The sequence below is a fragment of the Carcharodon carcharias genome, chromosome 28 (genome assembly GCF_017639515.1).
Source record: "Carcharodon carcharias isolate sCarCar2 chromosome 28, sCarCar2.pri, whole genome shotgun sequence".
Classification (NCBI taxonomy): Eukaryota; Metazoa; Chordata; class Chondrichthyes; order Lamniformes; family Lamnidae; genus Carcharodon; species Carcharodon carcharias.
In genome coordinates this window covers 17,551,125-17,575,834 of record NC_054494.1, presented here as the reverse complement: position 1 = coordinate 17,575,834, position 24,710 = coordinate 17,551,125, and the positions used below count along the sequence as shown (strand labels likewise).

The window sequence follows — 24,710 nt, the reverse complement described above, 5'->3', positions numbered from 1 at the left end:
CCACTAAGACTGCATATTTCCACCTCCATAACATTGCCTGAGTCTGCCCTGTCTCAGCTCATTTCCTGCTGCAACCCTCATTCACGCTATTACCTCTAGACTTGACTATTCCAATGCAGTCCTGGCCGATTGCCTGTTCTACCCTCTGTAAACATGAGATCACCCAAAATCCTGCTGCCTGTGTCTTAACTTGCCGCAAGTCCCATTCACTTATAACCTTTGTGCTCCATGACCTACTTTGACTTTCCCTGTCAAGCAGTGTTTTGATTTTGCAATTCTCATTCTCAAATCCTTCTATGGTCTCACCCCTCCCTATCTCTGTAATCTACTCCATCTCCACAACCCTCTGAGATACCAGCCCTCATCTAATTCCATCCTTTGAGCATCCCCGATTTTAATCACTCCTCCAAGGGTGACCATGCCTTTTCTTATCCAGGCCCTAAGCTCTGGAATTCACTCCCTGCTCCTCTCCATCTCTCTATCTCACTCTCCTCCCTGAAGACATCCTTAAAACCTACCTCTTTTACTAAGCTTTTGACCATCTAACTTAATACCTCCTGATGTGGCTCAGTGTCATATTTAGTTTTATCCAGTGAATTGCCTTGGGATGTTCTATTACATTAAAGGCACTATACAAATATAAGTTGTTGTTATTGTAGGTTGTGTGTTGTTACTCTGTATTTCATACCATCTCAGAAGGCTGGATTCTCAAGCTTATATTGAAGCTATCCTAATCACTGATTATTAGGATGCGAATGTAAGGCTTTTTACCTATTTCCTTATCTTTCAATCATCCCTTTTCATGGAAAAACATGTCTTAAGAGCTGAACATCATTATCATCTCATTACCATAAGGTGCTGTAATGATATTAATTGGAATCAAATGCATGCATTCCTGGAAATTTTTATTTAAAGTCTATATTATTGGGTCTACAAGGCTCAATGCTCCTCTATCCTCTGGTCTTGTATGTTCAGTGCCAAACTTTGGGTTATGAAATATTCTCCAGTAGGTATTGGGTGGATATGCACACTGTCCTTTCATTGGTGAAACTCATGTCCATATCCAATCTGCACTAATGGATGAACATTTTTTAATGAGATTGACTTCTTAAATTAAGGAAATCTGAGGCATACGGAAGAGAAATCCACCAGTTGGTTCATCGAGCCTCTCTATCATTTTGTTAGCTCTTTGTATTTTGTTGAATTGATAACAAGAGCTGCTGTGGCTAATAAAATGGCTGAATAAGGAGAATTGCTTTCTCCTGTTCCTAGTTTGTCCATCCCCATCAGTCAAGATTGGATTCAGATTTAGGTTGTCTGGATGAAAGGAAAGTGTGCCAACTCACAGCTCACCCTCAGTATGTGATGCATGGAACTCAAATCTATCTTGTATGTTTCTTCTCTCTCCTTTTGTTTTTTGCCATGTCATGAAGTTTATTCAGTTTCTGGGACATGAGGAGAGCTTTGATTCCTAACGGCTTTAGTGAGCTTCATGTCCATTGCTTCATTAAAATGACAACACAAAGGAAAGACAAAATTTATACACTAACGCATGCTTCTGTATCACAGTACTTAGTAATATTCCAACCAAATATCCCTGCATTAAAGTGGACTAATAATGAGGCCAATGTCTTGCCATTGAGAATTATACAAACTAACACTCAAAAATCAAAAACTCCTCAAAGTGTTTAGTGAGCTATTTTCTTTGATAATGTGTGATTAAGAAAGCCGGAAAATGCCAGTATGAGACAGACCAGTGATATGAGATGAGATATCTTAGTGGCGTCGAGTCAGTAACCATTAGTCTGGGTCTTCATCTGTGCAGTCATTTAATTGTATTTATTTCTTACTCTGAGGTAATCTCTGGATAATTTGAATCGTGCAATTGCAGCAGCTTATTATACTTCTGTTTAGAATGATCCAAGGTCTGAGACACTTATATGAGGCAAGAAGCTGTCCCAAAGATACAACGTAAAGAAAAATGAGTCTACATTGTAATATCTAGTCAGCAAAACACCAGCGTGTATAGAATGTATTATAATATTAAAGGCCTGGCACCTGCCATATGCCATGTTTATATTGCAGCGCTGTTCCCACTGTAGTAATACTGTTGGGTAGATTCAGACCAATGATTGTGTGAGTCATTTGTATAAAGCCACATATGATTCTGGATATGAACATTCAGTAATGGTCAGGAAATGCTCCTACAGACCAGCAGTGTAAAATTTGCATTGCTAGTACGAGTGGACAGAAAATAGCAACCCCCACCCCATGCCCACTGCCACTGTTTGCCCCCAAATCACCTCAACTTCTAGGGGAAGAGAACATTGGGACACAGAAACATAAGTCCATTTGGCCCTTCAAGCCTGCTCTGCCATTCAACTTGACCGTGACTGATCTTGTGTCTCAGTCCCATTTCCCCGCATCATTCCCATATGCCTTGATATCTTTAATATCTAGAAATCGATCAATCTCTGTCTTGAACATACTCAATGACTGAGCCTCCACAGCCCCCTGGGGTAGAGAATTCCAAAGTTTCACCACCCGCTGAGTGAAGAAATCATCTTAGTCTGAAATGGCCTACCTCTTATTCTGAGACTGTGTCCCTTGGTGCTTGACACCCTTCCCCTCTCTTCCCCCCTCCACAGACAGGGGAAACATCCTTCCTGCATCTACCCTATAAGAATTTTGTAAGTTTCGACGAGATCATGTTCATTCTTCTAAACTCTAGATTGGCAATTGTCTGGCCCTCTGCAAGCTGTATGTCACCTCTCTATTACATTGCTGTCTCCAGAGACAGTATTGTATTACAAATGAGTCTCAATCCTTTTCAATGCTACTGAGTGATGGAAAAGACACAAAAGAAATAAGACTTGTATGTGTTGACAGACTGCTCAGTGAAAGTGTGAAGCTGTTACCAGCTCAACCACATCTCAAGGGTGTTTGGCTGTAAACGTAACCTATCACTATCTTTTTAAAATATGTTGAAAATAACAATGAGGAGATTACTATGTTCATTATCTGTTGCGTTGTTGGATAACACTGAGCAGGTTAGTTTTTGCTGGAATCTCTGGCTCGTAAAAATAAACACAACCAACAATAATGTCCTTTTGAAATCCACGCTCCATTTTATTAACGTCCCCCAGCTTTCTAGCAGACAATTTAACTCAAATGGTAACTCTGGACAAGGCGAAAAGGTCACTTACTGCTGGGATGTGGATCTATTGCAGATGAGTGATTCCTGCTGTGAGCTGTCATTGGGGAGAGAACAGTCACTGTTTTTGCTTATTATTTCATTACCCAAATGATAGAATGTTGAACGAGAAATTCCTGAGGTAAATATTTTCACATTGAAACAGCTGAGCTCATCTCTTAAATGGAGCAGTGCATTCAACAAAGAAAAAAATACTTGGCAAAATCTTTTTTGGAAGAGAGAGATGGATCATCATTTCCCTCAAAATGTCATCACATCCAAGGAATGAGTTTCAGTACAAATTGTGCCATTTATTGAATGGTAACATTGTGGCAAAGCGACTGAGGCCAGAACTCACAGGGCAGGATTTTTTGCCTGTCGGGCGGGCTGCTCAGGAGCGGGCGCGGAGCCGATCGCCGGCCGCAATCGGCTGCGCGCCGCCATTTTACGTGGGCCGGGACAATTAAGGCCCGCCCAGCGTGACGCACGGCCGGTAGCGTTCAGCGCTACCTGTGCAGGGGGGTGGGCGGGCGGGAGGAGGGAGAGTCGGGGCCTGTGCTCTTGCGTGCATGCATGCGAAAGAGCGCAGAAATCTCCCTGAGGCACGGAGATTAAGTTCAAAGCTTAAAATAAAGAAAGATTAAAATTATTTAGACGTGTCCCCTCGTGTGACAGTATTACATGAGCTGGGACATGCTTATGAATTGTGTAAAAAAAAAAAATTATTTATTTAATAAAACCTTCAGGAAACCTCATCCCACCCGTGGATGAGGTTTCCATGAAAAAAGTGAAGGCCGCCTGGCTCTTCACCTGCCCCCCCCCCCCACCCCCCCCCCCCCCCCCCCCCCACCCCCCCCCCCCACCAATCTTAAGGTTGGACGGGCAGCCCTGTCAATGACCTAAATTATTCTCCTAATGGTCCTAACAGGCCTTTAACAGTTTGGCAGGCGCACAGCCCTCTTTGGCACAAGCCCGCCGAACGAAAGATCGGAATGACGCGCGGTGATGTCAGGACGCACGGCCGACATCACCGCGCGTCGATTTACGCATCGGCATGCCAGGCCTGCCCCTGCACGCCAACGTGAAAATTCTGGCCGTGATTTGGAGTTTTGAAAGCTGACGGAAATCTGGACTAAAATGCTCGTCTCGTTAATGAGGGTCACGAACCTACCGGATTGCTGTAAAAACCCATCACGCATGCCCCTCCGGGGAGGAGACCTGCCTTCCTTACCTGGTCTGACCTACGTGTGACTCCAGACCCACAGCAATGTGGTTGATCCTTAGCTGCCCTCTGAAATGGTGCCACTCAGTTGTATCAAAGTGTGACAGAGAAAGGACACCTACACCAGACAGCAGCTCACCACCACCTTCTCAAGGGTACTTAGGAATGGATCATAAATTTTGGCTTTGCCTGCAATGTTCACACGTCAAGAATGAATACACTTTTTAAAAAAAAAAAATTGCCAGGGAAGTAAATTTGCGGATCTCTCTCTCGTAAGGCGATACCTCTTTGAAGTGCCTGATCCTTGCCTTGGTCGGATTACTCCATAAATAAATGGCACTAATAAAGATAGAGAGAAGATTATTGCAAAAAGATTTTCCTGTCCGGTGGAGAAATTGGAGTTTTCTCCAGGGAGCTGCTCTCTCACCTTTTCACGTTCCCAGCTGCTTTAAGTAGCCAGGTGGACTGCATACGTGTTCTAGCATTAGCAAAGCAACAGTGAATCAGTAGACCAGGGGCCCATCAGACCATAGATGTTACCTCTGCTCAGTTATCCTTTAACCATTTCCCCACCCTTTTGCAGTCACTTTGCCCGTCTTTAGTCGCTCTGCCCAAAACCGCCAGCATTATTCACTATAAAAGCTGTTGTGGGGATTTTCTTTTTACGTACAGTCAATAAGACTGTTAATAATGGGGAACCAGGGAATGTCAGAGGAGTTGGATAAATACTTTACACCAGTCTTCAGGGTATAAGATACCAATAGCATTCCAAAAATACAAAATAATCAAGGGGCAAAAGGGGATGGGGAGGAAATAAATACAAAAACTTAAGCAACACTGAGGTGTTTTACAACAGAAGTGAAATACTGTGAATGCTGGAAATCTGAAATAAAAACAAAGAAGATGCTTGGAAAACACTCAGCAGGTCAGGCAGCATCTGTGGAACGAAAGAGCAAAATGCTGCTTTATTTTTGTCACATAAGCTCGGAGTCATGGTAACAAAGAAAACTTTTATTATTTTTAGCTTATTTTGTAAGTATACTTATAAAATAAACTTTGAGGGTAAACTAGCAAGTAATATAAAAACGGACAGTAGGAGCTTCTTCAAATATATAAAAAGGGAGAGAGAGGCCAAAGTGAACATAGGCCCCTTAGAGAATGAGGCTGGGGAAACAATAATGGGGAACCAGGAAATGTCAGAGAAGTTGAATAAATACTTTGCATCATTCTTCACGGTATGAGATATTAATAGCATTCCAAAAACATGAAATAATCAAGGAGCAAAAGTGTGTGGGGGGAGGAAATAAATACAAAAACTATCACTAGTGAAAAAGTACTAGGGAAACTAATGGGGCTGAAGGCTGCTAAGTCTCCTGGACCTGATGGGTTGCATCCTAGGATATTAAAGGAAGTAGCTACACAAAAAGTAGTGGATGCACAGGTAGTAATCTTCTAAGAATCCTTAGATTCTGGAAGAGACCCAGAAGATTGGAAAACTGCCAATGTAATGCCCTTATTTAAAAAGGGACGGAGACAAAATACATGTAACTATAGGCCAGTTAGCTTAACATTCGTCATTGGGAGAATGTTAGAGTCTATTATAAAGGATGTAGTAGCAGAGCGTTTAGAAATGCATAATGTAATCAAGCAGAGTCAGCATAGCTGCTTGAGGGGGAAATCATGCCTGACAAATTTATTAGAATTCTTTGAGGAGGTAACAAGCAGGATAGATAAAGGAGAACCAGTAGATGTAATATATTTGGATTTCCAAAAGGCATCCAATAAGGTACCGCACATAGGGCTACTTAATAAGTGAAGAGCCCATGGTGTTGGGGTTAGTATATTAGCATGGATAGAGGATTGGCTAACTAATAGAAGACAGAGAGTTGGGATAAGGGGGGCATTTTCATGATGGCAACCTGTAACTGCTGGATTGCCACAGGGATCAGTGCTGGGGCCATAATTATTTACAATATACATTAATGAGTGGGTGAGGGAAGTGAATGTACTATCGCCAAGTTTGACGATGACACAAAAATTGGTGGGAAGGCAAGTGGACGACACAAAGAGTCTGCAGAGGGCAATAGACAGGTTAAGTGAGTGGGCAAAAACTTGGCAGATGGAATATAACGTGGGGCAATGTGAGGTTATGCACTTTGGCAGGAAGAATAGAGGAGCTGAATACTATTTAACTAGAGAAAGACTGCAGAAAGCTGCAGCACAGAGGGATTTGGGGGTCCTCATGCATGAATCCCAAAAACCTGACATTCAAGTTCAGCAGGTAACAGGGAAGGCAATTGGAATGTTAGAATGGAGTATAAAATTAGGGAAGTCTTGCTAAAACGATACGAGGCACTAATTAGACCACACCTAGAATACTGTGAACAGTTTTGGTCTCCTTATCTAAGGAAAGATATACTGGCATTGGAGGCAGTCCAGAGAAGGTTCACTAGGTTGATCCCGGATATGGAGGGATTTTCTTAATGGGAGAGGTTGAGTAGGTTGGGCCTGGTCTCATCGGAGTATAGAAGAATGAGAAGCGACCTTATTGAAACATGTAAGATTCTTAAGGGGCTTGACAGGGTAGATGCTGAGAGGTTGTTTCCCCTTGTGGGAGAGTCTAGGACCGAGGGCATGATCTCAGAGTGAGGGGTCACTCATTTAAAACAGAGATGAGGAGGAATTTCTTCTCTCAGTGAAATCTGTGGAATTCTTTACTGCAGAGGGCTGTAGAGGCTGAGTCGTTAATTATATTCAAGGCTGAGTTTGACAGATTTTTAATCAGTAAGGGAATCAAGGGTTATGGGGAAAAGGCAGGAAAGTGAATTTGAGGATTATCAGATCAGCCATGATCTCATTGAATGGTGGAACAAACTTGAAGGGCCGAATGGCCTACTTCTGCTCCTATGCCTTGGTCTTATGGGACAAAGCTGCTAATTTGTCAAGGCATCTGAGTCTTAGATTATGAGGAGGAAAGTTCTCCTTAAGGACAGTATGCTAATCAGAGGTGAGTCAAAAGTGACCTCTACCTACCGAGGTCTCAGTTTCTGAATTCTGGGTCAATTACCTACACAGACCAGGCTCCCAATGGAATCTTTGCTCTTCAACAACAACAAATGCATATATGTCCTCCGCCTCCAGACACCATGCCCTAAAAGGGCGTTGACAACCATAGACTTCCATTAGATTGGTCTGTGATTATGATTGGTGAAATACCACAGTGGTTTGCTGTTGCCTTCTGCAGTGTGGCTGACCAGGAAACTATCCCACTTTTACTGCCTACCATCAGGCATATTGGAAGGATTAATAAGCTGATAAATCAACCTGCCTGGTGATGTTATGAAGTCCTGAAATGGGTTTTAAACCTGCTGGCTCAAAGGTAGCTATGCTACCCCTGTGCCACGAGAACTCCCTACATTTATATACCACCATCAATATTGTACAACATCCCAGGGCAATTCACAAGACAAAACATCTGATACAAAGGCAAAGGTGGCATTAGGACAGTTGACCAAATGCTTGGGACTTGGGAATGTCTTGAGATGTTTTGCTACTAAAGGCACTATATAAAAATAAGTTGTTGAGATCAGGAATTGCCAATCACGCAAGGGAGCCCAATTCAGTTCCTCAAACAAAACATCAGGAATATAGGAACAAGGGTAGGCCATTCAGCCCCTCAAGCTGATCCTAGCATTTAATTAGATCATGGCTGACCTTTATCTTAACTCCATCTGCCCACCTTGGTTCTGTACCCCTTGATAAATACTTTTGCCTGACCAAGAAAATCTATCAGTATCACAGTTTATGAAATTTTCAATTGACCCCACAGCCTCAACATTTTTGTGGGGGTGAAAATTTGGCAGAGCCTAGGAGCAGCGGCTTAGGGTGAACCTGGGAACAGGATGGCCTGTCGGGGAGTGAGGGACAGAATATCACTCAGTAATTCTTATTGCTCTGAAACTATAAGGGAGGCATGTGTGTGTGATCCAGTGTGATGACATAGAAGGACTGAAGCATAGAGGCTTGCAGGTGACCTTGGAAAACTGCCAAAAGATTCAAAAAATGCTGATTTTTTTTTGACTAATAAATGTAGGCAAATGGACAAATGTCTGAAATGTTCACTCTTCAAATTTGACATGTAAACTGAAAAAGCACTTCAACCAATGGCAGGGGAAATTTTACCATCATGCCCGGAGATTAAATGGATTAAATCCCAAATGGATCGACACAGAACCTAACACAACATTTAAATTAAACATAAATGGTGCAGAATGTAAGCATTAATGGGTGTCATTTACGATGACGGTATTTAAATTGTTGGTTGTTTTAGCAATATAAAAATTCAAGGATTCGAACAAGTTGATTAATTTCCTTTACCTCAGTGCTTTCAAAATCTTTTACTTTCTTTTTAAATCCTTCTACAACCCTGAGCTTCCTCTACCATTTCCTCCACCCACCTCTATGTCCCCAGGTACATCTCCGAATCTGGCCTCCTTTCCATTTCCTCTGCTATCCACTTCACTATCAAAGGAAGAATTTTCAATTATCTTCCCCTATCACTTGAAAAACGTCTTCTCGAACCTTTCTGTCACCCAACATCCCTCCCCCAACTTCAAAATCCTTCTTCCAGCCTAACTTCAACCAGCAGGCTTCTCCTTAACTCAATCTTTGACCTAATCAGCTCTGTCTGAAATATGTCGGGACATACTTACTGGGTTAAAGGCCCACATAAGTGCAAGTTATTGATTTGAAGTGCCATTAAATCCGGTATGGAGGTTACTGATTCAGGTCGATGTTTATGGCCTCCAGACATGGGAGTCTGGTTAATGCATCAATGTGACTTAATTGGATTTCACTCTGAGCAAATCTTAAATTACAAGTGCAGCTACTGAACTGGACCAGCCATATAAATACTGTGACTGCAAGAGCAGTTCACAGGCTGGCAATTCTGCAGCGGGTAACGCACCTCCTAACTTCCCATGGCTTGTCCACCACCTGCAAGGCACAAGTCCGGAGTGTTAAGGAAAAATCTCTGCTTGCCTGGATGAGTGCAGCTCCAATAACAATCAAGAAGCTCAACATCATCCAGGACAAAGCAGCCTGCTTGATCGGCACCCCATCCATCATCTTGAACATTCACTCCCTCCACCACCGCGCACAGTGGCAGCCAGTCTGCACCATATACAAGACGCATTACAGCAACTCGCTGAGCCTCCTGAGACAGCACCTTCCAAACCAGCAACCTTTATCGACTAGAGGACAAAGGCAGCCAATGCATGGGAACACCACCACCTGCAAGTTCCCCTCCAAGCCACTCACCATCCTGTCTTGGAAATATATCACCATTCCTTCACTGTCGCTGGTTCAAAATCCTGGAATTCCCTCCCTAACAGCACTGCGGGTGTACCTACACAACATGGACTGCAGCAGTTCAAGAAGGCAGCTCAACACCACCTTCTCAAGGACAATTAGGGATGGGCAACAAATACTGGCCCAGCCAATGGGGCTCAAATCCCATGAAAGAATTTTTAAAATACGAGATTTTATAGCACATGGAATACCATAAGCCCAGGATGGTAGAATTAAGCAGGCAAAAACAAAAGTCTGAGTATAATAGTGCAAAATATCATAAATAAGTTATTCCTTTAAATCCCTACTGGAGAATATAGAAAAAGATTGTGCATGGAGAGCTCTGTAGCTAAAGGGTTTAATTTACTAATTATGACTTAAAACAACCAAGGTCAATATTAAATGCATTTTATGACCTCTGACCTTGCTCCTGCCCTATCAATGAAGAATTTGACTTGTTAGGTGTTTGTGTCTTTTCCACTCCAATATGTTTGGCCCTATGTTCAACTCCCTGTGTCTTTGCAAATCTCTTCATTTGCCTTGGTATTCAGAAAGAATTTCAACAATGTCCCCAAAATAATGAACACAGCACCTTTTTACTCATCACTATTCCTCAATGGGGTCTCTCTCCCAGCAGAGCATCACAACATCAGACCTCAATTTAAGTTTGAACTATCAAGGGGATTTACTGAACAAAAAGATGAACAGGAAAATAAGTAACAAATTCATGATAAGCATATATTTATACTAGAAGTTGTTCCATCCAGCTGCTCAAACCAAAAATCATTAAACATTGCAATTGAACTGCCAGCCTATTCAGTCCTTATTGTATTTCTAACAGTGAAGGAATTTGAATGACACGTTCAACATTCGCTGGCTGCCATATTTGCATGACTGAACTAGGCACCGAGTCTGTGTCTGTTCTGCTGATTTCTTCCCTCATGCTTTGTAGACAATTGTTCAAAACTTAATTCCAATGTCTAAATGAGAATTGCTTGGGAACCTGTCATTATTTTGTTAAACTCCTTCTGACTAGTGACTGAATTAAAGGAACCTATTTCTTGTTCATCATTGGTGTACTAGGTGCCTAATACGCAGTGACAGGTTATTCCGCTGTGGAGGCCATCTCCATCAATTATGATTTGTGTCCACGCATGAGCACATCCAATAGGGGTTGCTGTACAACCACCAGGACCACGAACCATGGAAGAATTAGTCTACCCTAAACAAGGCTAGTGAAGCCAGTTCGATACGAATATATGAACAAGGAGCAGGAGTAGGCCATTCAGCACCTCGAGCCTGCTCCGCTATTTAATAAGATCATGGCTGATCTGATAGTAATCTGAAATCTGCATCCCACCTACCCCCGATAACCTATCACCCCCTTGCTTACCAAGAATCTATCCACTTCTGCCTTAAAAATATTCAAAGACTCTGCTTCCACCACCTTTTCAGGAAGAGAGTTCCAAAGACTCACCACCCTCTGTGTGAATTTTTTTTACCTCATTTCTGTTTTAAATGAGTGACCCCCTATTTTTAAACTGTGACCCTGGATGGGATGAGGTTTCCTGAAGGTTTTATAAAATCATTAAAGTTAGCAAAATTCACAAACATGTCCCAACTCTTGTGACACTGTCACATGATGGGACATGTTTAAATAATGTTTATCTTCTTTTATTCAAAAGTTTTATTCAACAGCTCCGTGCCTCAGGGAGATAGTTGAGCTCTATCGCACACATGCGCAAAAGAGCACAGGCCCTGACTCTCCCTCCTCCCCCCTGCCCGCACAGGTAGCACTGAGCGCTATGGAATGCGTGTTACACCAGGCGGACTTTAATTGGCCCACCCATGTAAAATGGTGGCGCGGAGCCAATCGCGGGAGGCAGATCCACGCCCACCCCCACCCCCACCTACTTCCACCCAGCCCGCCCGACATGGGTAAGATTCAGCCCCTAGTTCTTGATTTTCCCACAAGAGGAAACATCTTCTCCACATCCACCACTCAGGATCTCATGTGTTTCAATCAAGTCACCTCTTACTCTTCTAAACTCCAGCGGATACAAGCCCAGCCTGTCCAACCTTTCCTCATCAGACAACCCACCAATGCCATACCTTTATCACTGAGGCCACAATAGCAAAAACAAGGAACTGTATCAATGAGTCCTTTCTGCTTCATGCTGCAAAGTGGGAGTTATTTTTATGCTTTCATGGGATATGAGCATTGCCGGCAAGGCCAGCATTTATTACCCGTCCCTAAATGCCCTTGAGAAGGTGGTGGTGAGCTGCCTTTTTGAACCGCTGCAGACCCTGTGGTGTAGGTGCACCCACAGTGCTGTTAGGAAGGGAGTTCCTGAATTTTAACCCAGTGACAGTGAAGGAACAGTGATGTGTTTCCAAGTCAGGGTAGTGAGTGGCTTGGAGGGCAATCTGCAGGTGTTGGTGTTCCCCACACATCTGCTCCCCTTGTCCTTCTAGATGATAGAGGTCACGGGCTTTGAAGATGCAGTGAAAGGAGCCTTGGTGAGTTGCTGCAGTGCATCTTGTAGATGGTACACACTGCTGCCATTGTGCATCAGTGGTGGAGGGATCAAGTGGATGTTTAGGGTGGTGAATGAGATGTCGATCAAGCAGGCTGCTTTGTCCTGGATGATGTCGAGCTTTTTGAGTGTTGTTGAAACTATACTCATCCAGGCAAGTGGAGCTGATCTGATGTCCATTGATGTCTGAAATATGTTAGCTGAGATTAGTAACAAGTATTCAAACTGCTCTTGGTCTTCCAGCTGATATTTAACGGAGTGTATTCCACTGATAAGGCTCCTAATTGCAAGGTATCAGCCAAGAAATTTGACTTGGGCCTAAAATGGGTACAAACTGGGCTCAGCAACATCTCCATCCACAGGTCAGTCCCAGCCTGAGGCCTGCACCAAATTCAGATTCAGATCTGAGTTAAATACCACTGAGCTTAGGCAAAGACTGAGTGAGTAATGTATCTAAGTTTGCTGATGATGAACAGCTAGGTGGGAATGCAAGCTGCGAGGAGGACACAAAGAGATATGGACAGATTAAACAAGTGAGCAACAAGGTGGCAAATGAAGTATAATGTGGGGAGGTGTGAGCTAATTCATTTTGGTTGTAAGAATGGTCCCTGGGATCAGAGGGTTGTCCTATTATAAGAGGCTGAGTGAATTTGGTCTTTACTCTCTGGAGTTTAGAAGAATGAGAGGTGATCTCATTGAAACATTTCAGATTACGAGGTGCATGAGAGGGTAGACATTCAGAGGTTATTTCCCCTGGCTGGGGAACCTGGAACATGGGGGCATAGTCTCAGGATAAGGGGCTGATTATTTAGGACTGAGATGAGGAGAAATTTCTTCACTCAAAGGGTTGTGAATCTTTGAAATTCTCTACCTCTGAGGGTTGTGGATGTGCCATCATTGAATACATTTAAGGCTGAGAAAGACAGAATTTTGGTCTTTCAGGGAATCAAGGGATATGGGGAGTGGGTGGGAAAGTGGAGTCACGATCGTGTTGAATGGCAGAGCAGGCTCAATGGACTGTATGGTCTCCTCCTGCTCTTATTTCTTATGTTCTTTTCTCAGAAACCAGCATCCTGCTGCGGGTTGCAGGTTGGGAAGGGGGGAACTGGTCGGCTCTAACGCTCGGATCTGGGAAGGAAAGGAAAAGCGGTCCCAGGGCAACATGGGTGACGGGCCAGAGTGTTTTATTTTGGGGGGTGGGGCCATAGAAGCAGCGCTCTTGCTGAGCACTACGTAAACAAAAAACTGAAAATGTCACGAGCCTTTTATTTGTTTTGAGCATCTTGAGTTATAAAATGACAGGTTAACCTGAGGCCAGCAACTCATGACTCAAATCACGAGCAGGAATTTCCCACTTGGAAATGAGTGACGTTGGAAATCCCCTTCCCTCTGCAATCACCTCCTTCCCCGCGCCCCCCCCCCCGCCAACTCCGCCCTCCCACACCCCCCCTCCTTCAAGCTCTCATCATATAGTTTTGATCATTAATACAAGATGCAAGAGGAGCTATAAAGAAGCGAATTTTTTTTCCCATGGGAAAATTGTTTTTGCAATCTTTTTACAGAGACGGAGATTTAATTCAGAGTGCAAGACACATTTGTTATGCTAACATAACAGAGCCTGTTTATCCAGTAACACTAACACTGAGGTTACAAAACTGCCGAATAATTTATATTGACAGCTTGAAAGTGAAGAAAATGCTGTAGCTGATCTCAGTTCTGAGAAGCATTTAAATGTATTCTGGTTACTGACTATCTGCTCGAATTAAATCCTTCATAGCACCAGCGTACAATGTAGCAAAGAGTGCTTTGTACTACCATAATAATTTTCTACAAAATTTTAAGCTTTGTGACAATATGCATTCTTTTGGTGTGTGAGTTGTGTAATCGTCAATGGGTTGTGGGGGTGGGGTGGGGGGGCATTAATTTTGGGAATAGAGCATCTTCCCATTCCCAGCACAGATAGGAAAATTTCTGGTTGGTGGGATTGCTGACATGGATTGGGGCTGCGAGAACCAGGATATCAGACAGGGATCCAGTCTGCTGGCGTTAACCCAATTGTGCATGACCACTTTAAGCCAGCAGTGTCAACATGCAAGAGTGCCATTATGAAATGGAAGTTGATCGAGTGGCTTCCTACCCCCTCCCCCTCTTGTCTGATGTTTTTGGCATACATCCTGGAGTAGGTTTAAAGAAAATCATCAGGTTCAAAGAAACAATAACAGACACAGAGGCTTTCAGCTTAGGAGTTTTCCCTCGATGTTTTTTTATGGGCAATGACAGATTTTCCTGGAGTTCTGGGATCAAGGCGGGGTCTTTGTCTCTTTATTCTTTCACAGGATGTGGGCGTCGCTGGCGAGGCCAGCATTTGTTGCCCATCCCTAATTACCCTTGACTGAGTGGCTTGCTGGGCCATTTCAGAGGGCAGTTCAAGAGTCAACCACATTGCTGTGGGTCTGGAGTCACATGTAGGCCAGACCAGGTAAGGATGGCAGATTTCCTTCCCTAAAGGACATTAGTGAACCAGATGGGTTTTTACAACAATCAATGATAGTTTCATGGTCACTATCACTGAGACTAGCTTTTCAATTCCAGGTTTTATTCATTGAAATTAAATTCCACCAGCTGCCATGGTCAGGTTTGAACCTGTGCCCTTTGAGCATTAGCCTGAGCCTTTGGATTACTAGTCTAGTGACATTACTGTTATGCCACCATCTTCTAAGAGAATGAAATAAAAAGCAACTGAATGATTCCTACAAAAATAACCGGAAGAAAGTTGATTGCAATTGAAGCATTTAAAGGGCTTAAGACTGTGGGGCTGTGTTAGAGGGTTAATGAAAAGGGGGTTCTTACAGTACAAACATTCACTGGAGCTCAGAATGACAAAGTATCTAACCAAGCTGCAGGCTGACATGACTGTTGGTAAGTCAATGTAAAAACAATGATCTATTTATGGTGTCCCAAATGCATGCCAATGAGATTACCTGGCATCGGAGCTCGATTGTGCCCACTCACCATTACACCACTGACTATAATTTCAGGCTCTGTAACATGGATCTGGAATTGATTAATTAAAACCGTATGTGCCAGTTAAATAAAAATGGGAAACGCTGGAAAGACGCAACAGGTCTGGCAGCATCTGTGGAGGGAGAAACTGAATTAATGTTTCGAGTCTGTGTGACTTTTGTTCAGAGCTGAAGAGAAGAAGAAATGTGATGGATTTTATATTGTTTAAGAAGAGCATGTGGAGCAAAATAGAAGGTTGGGGAGCTAAGGAGAAACTTGACAAAGATATGGAGACAGGACAAAGGGAATGTTCATGGTAGTGTTAAAGACTAAAGAAGGTGCTGATAGTGGCATAAAGGTAAGACAGCAGAATGCTGTGAAATCAAAACATACGAACAAGTGATAGATAGCCCAGATGGGTGGAGGGGTGGGAGGGTAGGGTTGGGGAAAAAAATAATAAAAAAAAAGAAAAATATATATAAAGTTTAAGCTGCTGAAAGGACATTTGCAGCCAATCCGCAATATATGAAGGGCAGTAGGAGTTAAGATCATCATATTTTCAACTTTCCTCTCTGTGGCTCCTTCCCAGCTAGCATAGGGACCCAATTGCAATAACAGCCCATCCCGGTAACAGAGGGCATTGAGTCAGTGTGGCTACCACTTTCCCACCGAATTGCAGCAAGTGGTATGGCTCTAAGACTCAACTGTAATGCACCGCTACACTTCCCAAAGCTTCAGGATCATTTACTGAAACCATGTGACTATCTGGGCAGAAATGGCCTGTCTCTCATCTGACTTTAACCCCTTGCTTCTCCCCACATGTGCACCATGCCTTACCTACTGCTCCTTCCTGCCCTCTGCATTATCCATGGGGTATGTCATTGATTCTTGCAGATTTTGGTGAGAGGTGCAGAGCATACACTGCTATTTCTGATCACCATAGTGTTGTTGAACTGCTCGTCTCAGTCTACAATATTAAGAAAGGAACCAACATTGAAACTCTGTGACCATCACAGCATTTTCAAACAGTCTGTGGTGCAAGACACGGTGTATAATGTTTGTATATATGCCCATGTATGAATGAGTAAGAAGGACAAGACATAACAGAAGCAGGATGATATCAGCCCTGAGCTGGGTAAAGCCTGGGACTTCATCTGCTCATATTTCATTAAAACCCATATAGACAAGATAAGGTGACCTCCTCAAGATAGCTAAGGATTCAGTTTCTGATATCTCCACTGGTTTTCTGAGGTAATATTACAAGCTCAGCCATTCATCCTACACTTTCATTCTCAGTTCTTTCAAACAACAGCGAATGTGATGCTGGGCTCCTGATAAGTTGTAACCAATGACAAATCAATACTCAAGTTCAAGTAGGACACAATAGGTCCTCAATTATGTAGTGGTTGAATGTTGGCGACTTGAGTTAATATGTGACACTTGACCCACCATTGCTAAATGTTCCCCTTGTAAATGTGCCTGACTGACTGCAAGCTTTCATTGATGACTTGCTGCAATTCTGGTGACTCTCGATCTCCCTGACTTGTGCATTGTGAAAGCCCTGCTTGTGAGCTCTATTTCCATGTGATGCTCGACAGCATCAGTCCTATAAATTTACAGCATCCTCACACTGAATCCTTGTAATAGGGTTTGTAGCTCTTGACCTGTAAAGTTGTCATTCCTCACTACATAGCACCCAATACTAGAGCAATTTTGCTGATTAAATGATTGCCTTGGCCACCCCTGATGCATCGTTGTCTCATAATCTTCATTGAGACGAGTCATCCACCTCCCTCTTCAGTGACTGTGAGATTTTTGAACCTACAGGACTCATCGTGAGTCAGCTAGTCGGAATAAATCATCCCAAATGAAATTAAGAGAAATGGAACCCTTGAATATCTCTCAATGTCTCAGTCTCTGTAACTTTTTATGCCATGCAAGGAGATAATTTGGCTTCTGTTACACATCAAGGTGACAGTCTACAATAGAAACAAAAAGAGCTATTTGAAAGGAAACACCACCAACCAGTTCAGAATAGACGCTGAACCAAATGAAAGTGTAACTTAAGCATCAGATGTTGGTTCTTACACCAGGTGGAAATGCAAGTTTGGAAAGAATTCTAAGCCAATGTTGTTGAGACAGGATGTAGGAAGTGGCTGATGTAATTTTAATTTGAGGATGCAGTCACCATGTGCTTTTAAGTCAGTGGTGCCCAACATAAAATAAACCTTCCACTGTGTCTTATCTCAATATCAAAGGGATACCTTACTCAGCATCATCTCTTTGGTGATTTTACTTGGGAGCACTACAAAATTATTCTCTTGTTTTGGCTCATGAGATAGAAGGCTCCCTTAGTTTAACAGTATTCGCATTACATGTCAAGATTATGATCAGCAAGATAAGGGATATCTGAGATGAGGAATGGAACACATTTCCAATTGAACATCTACTATCAATTTAAATATCCTCAGCCATGACTTTCAAACCAAACATTGAACTCAGGCCTTGTCTGCCCTGTCCGGTGGATATAAAAGATCCCATGGCATTGTTCAAACAAGAACAGGGGAATTCTCCCTGGTGCCCTGACCAATATTTACCCCTGCACTAACAGCACTAAAGCAAATTACCTGGTCATTAACACATTGCTGTTTGTGGAATCTTATCCACATTTCTTAAAATGCAATAGTGCCTTTGCTTCAAAAATTACTCCATCTTGGGATGTTCTGAGGTCATGAAAAATGTAATAAAAAGAACATAAGGAAAAAGAGCAGGAATATAGGCCATGTGTCACCTCCAGCCTGCTCCGCCATTCAGTAAGACCATGGCTGAACTGATTGTGGCCTTAAGTTTCCTGCCTTCCCTCCATAACCGTTGGAGTGTGACTCTCTTGTCAATCAAAAATATGTCTAACTCAGCCTTGAACATGTGCAGTGACCCAGCCTCCACTGCTCACTGGGGAAGAGAATTCCAAAGACTAACAACCCTGTGAGAGAAGAAATTTCTCCTCATCTCTGTCTTAAATGGGAGACCCCCAAGTTCTACATTCTCCCAGCATCCACCCTGTCAAGACCCCTCAGGATCTTTTACGTTTCAATAAAGCAAGACTCCCTTGTGTGAAAAGCAAGCAAAACCAATAAAACTCACTGCACTCTGCCCAAACAATGTTGAGACTGTCTCCAACTCATGTATCCTTACAACCCAGCCCATTGTAGATGGTACCTGTTTCGTCTAATTTTAGAATTTAATCTGATAATCACTGCAGTGAAGCCCAACATTACCAACAGAAAATGTTGGAACCAGTCAGCAGACCAAGCAGAGGGATTGCCTTGGGGTGTGGACCATTTGCAAATATTTGACATAAAGTCTATGCTGATAATGTTGGCTCGTCTGTCCTCTGTCCACAGATGTTGCCTGTCCTCCTGAATGTTTGCAGCATTTTCCAGCCCTGCTTCAGATTTCCAGCATCTGCATTTTGTTTGGTTTTTCATCACCGGACTACAGTTCCAGTGTAAAGGACACAAACACTTTCCATGTGGTAACTTCACCTTCTCCTTGTAATGACAGGCCATATAGATATGGCTTTTACAGCTGGCTGAACAATGGCTGAATAGGGGAAGAGGAATGGAATGTTCAGCTAATGATGCGTGGGAACTTCTAGTCTGACATACAATTATAATTCTTTTTTATTCATTCACGGGATGTAGGTTTCGTTGGCTGGGCCAGCATTTATTGCCCATTCCTCATTGCCCCTTGGGAAGGTGGTGGTGAGCTGCCTTCTTGAACCGTTGCAGTCCCAAGTGATGTAGGTACACCCACCGTGCTGTTAGGGAGGGAGTTCCAGGGTTTTGACCCAGCGACAGTGAAGGAATGGTGATATATTTCCAAGTCAGGATGGAGAGTGACTTGGAGGGGAAATTCCAGGAGGCGGTGTTCCCAAGGGCAGAATTTTCTCTTTGGCCCCCCACGCGGACATGTAAAATGATGCACATTGATGCCGCCTGCGTCCTGACATCACTGCGCGTCAATCCGATCTTTCCTTCGGCGGGCACACAGTGGAGGCGGCTGCGCACCCACCGAACTGTCAAAGGGTTATTAAGACCATTAATAAACCAACTAACCAAACTGACAGGGCTGCCCGTCCAATCTTAAGGTCGGTGGGGGGGACAGGTGAAGAGCCCAGGCGGTCTTTGCATTTTTCATGACACCTCGTCCATGAGCGGGATGAGGTTTCATAAAGGGTTTATTAAATTAATAAACACTTTTCAAACATTTCAAAAACATGTCCCTGCTGACGTGACGCTGTCACATGAGGGGACATGTGTAAATGATTTTTACCTTTCTTTATTTTGAAGTTTCAAGTTGAACTTAATCTCCCTGAGGCAGCTCCGTGGCTCAGGGAGGTTTCTGCACTCGTATCGCGCGCATGCGTGAAAGAGCACAGGCCCTGACTCTCCCTCCTCCCCTCGCCCGCACAGGTGGCGCTGAGCGCTACTGACTGCCCGTCATGCTAGGCGGGCCTTAATTGGCCTGCACACGTAAAATGGCGGCACGCAGCCAATCAGGGATGGCGATTATCTCCGCGCCCGCCCGCACCTGCTCCCGAATCTCCCAGGAGATTCTGCCCCATGTCTCTGCTGCCCTCGTCCTTCTTGACGGTGGTGGTCGTGGGCTTGGAAGGGGCTGTTAAAGGAGCCTTGGTGAATTCCTGCAGTGCACCTTGTAGCTGGTAAAAGTATAAGAGTCTAAGCTTGGATTTTTAAACTTATTTTATTTTTTCCATTCAAAATTATTTTGCAAATTAAAACAAAATGTTCTAGCTTCAAATTTTGTTTTATCTTTAACCTGAGAAAGCATTGATTTACCTCATGATCTTTACATAGAAACATGAATCCTTGCTAGCATAATATAGCCAAAATCTAACATCTCCAAGCCTTATTACCAAGATAAATTCCTATGTATATATAAAACTGTTTCTGTAAGCTTGTCACACTGCCATTACCCTCTCTTCCCAGCACCAGCTCCACCTGTGCCAAGGCCATGTAATTACACGTGTGACAAGACAATATGCATTATTTACCCTTAATGATTTTGAACGTCTCTATTAATCCTAGCTGCTCTAAGAGATAAATTCCAGCTTTCTCTAGTCTCTCCATGTAACTAAAGTCCCTCATTTTGGGTATCGATTTAGTAAACTCCTCACTGAAGCCTTCCGAAGGCCTTGTCATTCTTTCAAAGGTGTGGTGACCAGAACAGGAGCTAAGGTGTCTTATAAAAATTTAGCAAAACTTCCTTGCCTGAGTATCAGCCCTTCCCAAGCCTAAGCTTGGTTGAACTCTGGCCTGTTTGTACAACTTTCCCTTCACTGCCTCAGGGTAAAATCAGTTATAATGTTCTCATTACCATAGTAACGTCATCAGACTTGGCCTGCTAAGCTCACTACACCTGTCCCTGACTGAAAGTGAGCAACACCTAGCAACCTATTAGCTTTCAGTATTCAAAATTTGGCTTCAAACGTTTTCTACCAAGTGACTTTCACTGTGGTGAATAGTATAATGATTAATTACACTCAAGATGTGCATTAATGTGATTTGAAAAGCATGTTATTGTAAATATAGAAATATAAGCACATTTTCTTGTGAAGTCCCAAATTGTTTCATTCAATGAACACTGGGTAGCCAATCCTCTTTTAGGACTAGTCTGAATGTAAACGTCTCCTAGGCTCTCCTGATTCCAGTCATTGGTCAATGATTACCTTTCCTGCTGAAAAACAGCACTTAATCCTTTCTTTAAATGATATTCTAACCTTTTGATATATATTAATAACCTGGATCTGTGTATACAAAGAATCATTTCAAAGGTTTGCAGCTGACGTAAAATTCAGAAATGTCGTAAACAAGGGAGGCGGTGGCATAGTGTTTGTGTCATGAAACGAGGCCCCAGGCTAATGCTCTGGCGACACAGGTTCGAATCCCACCAGGGCAGCTGGTGGAACTTAAATTCAGTTAGTAAATCTGGAATTAAAAAGCTAGTTTCGGTAATAGTGAACATGAAACCATTGTCGATTGTTGTTAAAAACCCACCTGGTTCACTAACATCCCTTTAAGGAAGGGAATCTGCCATCCTTACCCTGTCTGGCCTACGTGTGACTCCAGACACACAGCAATGTGGTTGACTCTGAAATGGCCCAACAAGCCACTCAGTTGTATCAAACTGTTACATGGCCTACAAAAAGGAATGAAACCAGACGGATCATCCAGCATTGACCTAGGCACCGGAAACAATGGCAAACCCAACCCTGTCCTTAACAGCACTCTGTGTGCACCTTTGTATAAATCTTTCGCCTTTTACTAAAGATTTCCGTGGAGAGAATGGATTGAGAGTTTTGAAGCAATTTTTGACTGCCTGACCAGGCTTGGCCTAAATAGCCAAGTGGTTATGGTACTGGGTTTGTAACCCTAAGATCAAGAGTACAAATCTCACAATGGCAAACTATGAAACAATGTAACTTCATCTGAAAAAACAGATGGAAACGGGTTTGTACTCGAAAGAGTTACATCACATGGACTGCAGCGGTTCAAGAAGGCAGCTCACCACTACCTTCCTCAGGGGCAATTAGGGATGGGCAATAAATGCTGGCCCATCCAGTGATGCCCACAGCCCGTGAAAGAATAAAAGAATGAGCAGGATAGTAACTGATTTCAGCAGGACGTAAACGAGTGAAATGGGAAGAGACACAGAAAATTAAACGCTGCAAAGCTTTTTTTTAAATTCATTCACAGGATGTGGGCTTCGCTGGCTGGGCTGGCATTTATTGCCCATCCCTAATTGCCCTTGAGAAGGTGGTGCTGAGCTGCCTTCTTGAACCACTGCAGTCCATGTGGTGTAGGTCCACCCACAGTGCTGTTAGGGAGGGAGTTCCAGGATTTTGACCCAGCGACAGTGAAGGAACGGTGATATATTTCCAAGTCAGGGTGGTGAGTGACTTGGAGGGGAACTTCCAGGTGGTGGTGAATTGCTAAATTCTGATGGGAAGAATGGGGGTAGGCAGTGTAAATTAAATGGTACAATTTTAAAGCGGGTGCAGTAGCAGAGAGACCTTGGTGTGTATAGACACCAATCTTTGAAGGTGACAGGACAAGTTGAGGTGGCTGTTAAAGCAGGTGGTAGACTGGGCTTAACCCGTAGAGACACACAGTACAAAAACAAGGCAGTTCCACTAAACCTTTATAAAGCTAAACCCTTATAAAACACTGCTTGGGCCTCAGCTGGAGTATTGTGTTCAACAATGGATACCATACTTTAGGGAGGATGTCAAGACCATGGGCCTGAATTTTACCCTTGATAGGCGGGTGTGATTGGCGGGCCCGCGATCAGTTGGAAAACAGGCCACAGCCTGCGATCGGCCCCTAACCACAATTTCACACCAGCTGGCCAATTAAAGCCCGCCCAGCGTGAAACGTGTCCTCCCAATGGCCGGGAAGGGATGAGCAGAGGCCTGTCGCTAGCCAAGTCCAATGGCAGCCTGGTGGCCCGTTTAAAACTCCTTGAAGGCTGCCAGGGAAGAACCTATCTTCTGCGTTGTGAACACCGAAGTTATGGCATCAAGTGCAGCTGGAGATGCCAGGCGGGAGGGCAGGTCGGGTGGGGTACTCGGCCCCTCGATTTCCGGATGAGTGCCTCGCGGTCCTCCTGGAGGAGGTGGCTGCCAGGAGGGGCACCCTTGTCCCCGGAGATGTACCTGATAAAAAGAGCTTGGGAGGAGGTGGCAACCCATGTTAGCAGCCACGATGCTGTGCGGCGCACATGGGTGCAGTGCCGCAAAATGTTTAACGCCGTACTGCGCTCAGGAATGGCGAGCGCTGTGTTGGCATGGATCAGCGTGGTGAAGTGTTAAGGTCTGGCTGTCTCACCCCCCCCCCCAATGGAGCTCAGGGGTGTTAGAGGCTGAGGGTGAGCTCTGGCTGCTTAGGCTGAGCGCCTTGCGGCTAGAGGGCCACGACTTGGATGTGCCCTGCAAGGTGTTCCTCAGGTGGGGTCGGCCAGGCTGCAATGGTGCTGCAGGTAGAGAGTGGACTCATCAATGCTCCTCTGTCCTTTCAAGAGAAGATGACCCATAACAATGTTGAGAGGTCACGGACAGGCGGAGGCCCCCACACCTCCTACTCCTGTCCAGGTTTGAGCAGAACACCTTGGAGCTGGAGAGGCGCCATGCTCCTCGGTTAGCCGAACACAGAGAGACTGGGGTGTCAGATGAAGGTAAGAGTGCAGTGCACAGAGGCGAGAGTTTACGATGGTGCAAACATTCTTGTGTAGTCTCTTCATTGATGGGAGCCTCCAGACTGGAGTCCCCATTGATCATTGAAAGATGATGGCTCCATGATGCAGATCTCCATGTCTCACTAGGGTGCCTGGCATGCACAGTGACAGTGTGATGACTTTAACTAATGACATGTCCTTGTTCTCCCTTAAATTCACCAGCACACACTCATTCTCAGGACCCCAAAGAGCCACCCCTGATGCCTGAAGACCACCAGGCTTCAGCTGCACCTGTGTCACACCCACTCTCTGAACCAGGCACCAGCGCAGATACCAGCACCTCAGTGGGCATTAGATCCTCAGCTAGGATATTGGAGAACTGCGGTGAGGGCGCTTCTCACTCGCTTGAGGTACAGGTGGAGACAGAGAGTGCCCAGGGCACTGGCAATTGGAGGACTATTGGAGACCAGGAAGATGCTCAGTCGAAGGCTGATGATGAGCCTCTGGAGTCGTCCATTAGGTGGCAGACGCTGGATGTCCAGCGGGATGTGCAGGAGGAACTAGCAGAGATCCATGAGGGAATACATGCCATGGTCTCTGTTGTGGAGGAGTCCATGTGGAGCATGAGAACTGCATTGACCCTCATGGCCGAGTGCACTGCCTCCTTTATTGAGAGAATGGCGACTCTCAGAGAGGCGGCTCCAGAGACAGAACCAGGGATTCCTGGGATTGCGCTTGGACCTGCCAGCCCTCACACAGGCAATGACCTCAGCTAGCCAGTGGCAGTGTGGGAGATGGATGAGGCATCCAGTATCCCAGCTAGGTGCCCATCCATCAATGGTGAGCAGGGAGGTCCAGAGCGACCTCACATTGACGCACGAGTTGCCTGTCATCTCTGTGGGCTCCTCTCAGGGTGCTCTGGATGACAGCAGCAGCTCCTCCGCTATTTTGCCAGTGATCATGCATCTGGAGAGACTGCGGTGACTGGGGAGATGCCAGCTGTGGCACTAGCCACTCCCTCCCAGGCGGGGCCAGCACAGGCTCCACTGGCCAGACGATGACCGCCAAGGTCATCAAGGCCAACAGGACCATAAGACCATAAGACATAGGAGCAGAAATTAGGCCATTCAGCCCATCAAGTCTGCTCTGC

The 24,710-nt window shown here is 44.4% G+C and overlaps 1 protein-coding gene and 1 pseudogene across 3 annotated transcripts in view; both read left to right on the top strand.

Annotated features, from left to right (window-relative positions):
- LOC121270898 (rho GTPase-activating protein 22-like) overlaps positions 1–24,710 on the top strand; it is a 370,801-nt gene that overhangs the window by 306,327 nt on the left and 39,764 nt on the right. The window lies entirely within an intron of this gene.
- LOC121270958 lies at positions 21,612–21,717 on the top strand (annotated as a pseudogene).